General features: G+C 38.1%; 1 non-coding gene across 1 annotated transcript; it reads left to right on the top strand.

Annotated features, from left to right (window-relative positions):
• The first annotated feature begins 2,433 nt into the window (after positions 1–2,433).
• TRNAT-UGU (transfer RNA threonine (anticodon UGU)) lies at positions 2,434–2,506 on the top strand. Its single transcript has one exon. It is a non-coding gene; the product is annotated as a tRNA-Thr (tRNA).
• Positions 2,507–3,313: the final 807 nt, after the last annotated feature.

Here is a 3,313-nt window from a genome sequence, read left to right as displayed (position 1 = left end):
TTGTACATCACCAAGCTGTCTATTTTTGCCATTACGATATCCTGTTAATCGCTCAATTTCAGCTCTAGAGAATTCAATAAAGACTCTAAAGTGAACCCTTTCCTATTGTTGGCAGCAGACGAGCTTAAAACAATTTGGGAATTTCCAATATCGACCAAAGCCCCTTGCATGAAAGTAGAGGGGGTGGCAGTAATACCACCCTTAACTTTTGACAGCGCCATGGCGTTATTACAGGTGCCAGCCATAGCACATGAGGGACACCTCCAAGCCGTTCTGGCTAAGCGTGCGACAATTGCAGGCCTGATATTAAGGCATTCTGCATGGAACCACGGAGAACAGTCATGACACTGGATCCAGGTATTCGCTTTGCCCGAGCAGAGTTCACTAGGGGTATCTTCGGCACCACACTTTCCGCATACATCAGCCATGGTCAAACCAAAAGCTAATACGACGAACAATAAACCAAAAAGTCAGTTCATGGATTAACCACAAAGAACTCTGCAGCACTCGGTTGACCAGAGCCATCTCGATTATGGGCTTACGGCTGCAAGCAAGCTGGTGTCACTGGTGTGTGAAATTCGCCATTTTGTCTTGGACTTCTCCGCTGGACGCTGGTTTGTTCTATATTTTTTTTTTCATTCAAATTGAGTTTTTTTATTTTATTTACAGGGTTTGTTACTAAACAAACTAAAATACCTTAATTTCTTGACAATTTAGGTTTCAATGACTCTATGGATGGTCTACCAAAGGTAAACATTACAATGCCAAAACTTCTTGGAACCAGTGACAAGCTGGGTACCAAGAACACCAAGGATGTTCTAGCAAAGCTAACCACTCCGATACAAAAAATTGGATCCAGTGACAAGTTGGGTACCAAGAACACCAAGGATAACATCTTTTGATATTAACATTTCAAAATTGGTGTTTACTTTTTAATTAAGCTTTACTACGTTTTTATATAGTGTAAACGGAACTTTTAAAATACTTCATCTCTTCGTAACTGTTGAAGCGATTGGGTCTATGAAATAAGATACCCAAGATTTAAACCAGCAGTGACCTTGTTTCATGTCCTCTTAATCTTATAGGAGGTCTTAACGGTTCAGAGTGAGCCGAAAGTTAAACACACATTTAAGTGATAGATGTTAGGTTCCCTTTAGAAATATTGAGGATACACAGGAAATTATTGAAGGCTTCAACCTTTACTAATGATCTTGGCAACATCTAGCCAGTTTGAACCTTGTATTTCCGGTTTTTATCATTGGCTGATGGACCTGTGCCTAGAAAGTAAATTCGTCTCGACTCGGAGAGGTTTATTTTGGTTTCCCAACTTGTTTATATTATTATTTGAAATAGTTGTTTATATATTACTTAAGCTATACAACATCTGTATATAAACGTTGGAAAACTACATGCAGGTAAAACGATAAACGTTTTCAATCTAAACGCGTTTGAAACCTAAACTTTTTCAATCTAAACCCGTTTGAAACCTAAACGATTTCAATTTAAACGCGTTTGAAACCTAAACGATTTCAATCTAAACGCGTTTGAAACCTAAACGATTTCAATCTAAACGCGTTTGAAACCTAAACGATTTCAATCTAAACGCGTTTGAAACCTAAACGCGTTTGAAACCTAAACGATTTCAATCTAAACGCGTTTGAAACCTAAACGTTTTCAATCTAAACGAGTTTGAAACCTAAACGTTTTCAATCTAAACGAGTTTGAAACCTAAACGTTTTCAATCTAAACGCGTTTGAAACCTAAACAATTTCAATCTAATCGCGTTTGAAACCTAACGTTTTTCTCGCTTTCCCGAGATCAAGAATGAGAAAATTTTGTCCGTGTGAACAGTGCATTTCTAGAGGCTGGTGAAGCGAGAAAATCTGATGAGCTCAGCACAGTGAGCATAGCGAGAAAGAGTGTCGTCTTAACTGGCCTTTATAAACACCAAAAAAGGAGGGGCTTTTGCACGCCAAAAAAGGGGGAAAAAGAGGGGAGAAAAGAGGGGAAAAAGGATTGTCCCGCTTAAAGAGCTGATACCTTTGGTGTTGCCATAGATGGCAACACCAAAGCAAAAACGAAAAATAATAGTTGCTTGAGATATGCATTAATGCAAACAATGGGGTAAAACTGCAAACGAGATAATTTAGTAAAATTACAGAAATATTCAGCATTCATCTCGCTTCGGAACAACGGCTCCATGGCTTAGTGGTTAAAGCGTCTGTCTTGTAAACATGAGATCATGAGTTCGATTCTGGTCGGATCCTCGTTGTTATGGTGCTTGAAATAGTTTTCGTAGCTATTCAATTTTGAAATACTAAAAATAATACTTGCTTTAGATATGCTTTAATGCAAACAAAAGGGTAAAACTGCAAACGAGTTAATTTAGTAAAATTACTGAAATATTCAGCATTCATATCACTTCAAGGCAAGGGCTCCGTGGCTTAGTGGTTAAAGCGCCTGTCTTGTAAACAGGAAATCATGAGTTCGATTCTCGTTGGAGCCTCGCTGTTATGATACTTGGATAAACAAGTTGGAAAAACCAAAATATTACCTCTCCGAGTCAAGAGGTCTACTACTACAATCTTATTTACCAAGATATGGAATTATTTCTCTTTTTTTTTGAAATAAAAATTTACGAATTATTGAAGCAGTATTCCAAGCATTGCGAATGTACAGTAAAGCAACAAATAAGGATAAATCTTGGACACATGGAAATCAGTCAATGGGGAAAAGAACAGGAAATGAAGTGCATACATTTTTGGAGAGATATAACCTTTATGTGTTTGTAAACGCCCAATTGTCTACGCTTCAGCTGTTTACCCGATATACTCAATTACTCATAGCTACATTCACAACTGGTTTGCAGTGTAAACACTATCGTCTTGTCTCACCTCAACAATGTTCTTAGTTTGCGAACATGCGTGTTAAGGTTAAATAACACTGTAACTTTATATTACATGGGGGAGGAGTGAGCTAACATCATGCGATAGGTTCTGAGGCTCCGTTCAAGATTAAAATAATAAAGACTTCTTACTTTAGTACTTGAAACGATTTATTTCTAACTATCTTTGGCTTCTAACAGCGTTACCCCGGGATTGACTCTTCTAACCGAACGACTCTGTAGCTCGACTCCTCAACAGTCTGGGAAATAGCACACTTCTTCTGGTCCAAAACCAGTTTATTAATTGCTTGGACTAGTTTTTTAATTCAAAAAGTGGGGGTTAATGGTCCTCGGGACCGGATTATTAATTGCAAATCTATAGGAGAACAAAGGTGGGGACCAGTCCTGAGACCAGTTTATTATTTAGGA

The sequence above is a fragment of the Phalangium opilio genome, unplaced genomic scaffold, assembly GCF_054372755.1.
Source record: "Phalangium opilio isolate 3A_F unplaced genomic scaffold, DU_Popi_V2 ptg000040l_1, whole genome shotgun sequence".
Taxonomy (NCBI): Eukaryota; Metazoa; Arthropoda; class Arachnida; order Opiliones; family Phalangiidae; genus Phalangium; species Phalangium opilio.
Note: the sequence above shows the minus strand (reverse complement) of the source record. Positions and strands in the feature narration are given on the sequence as shown.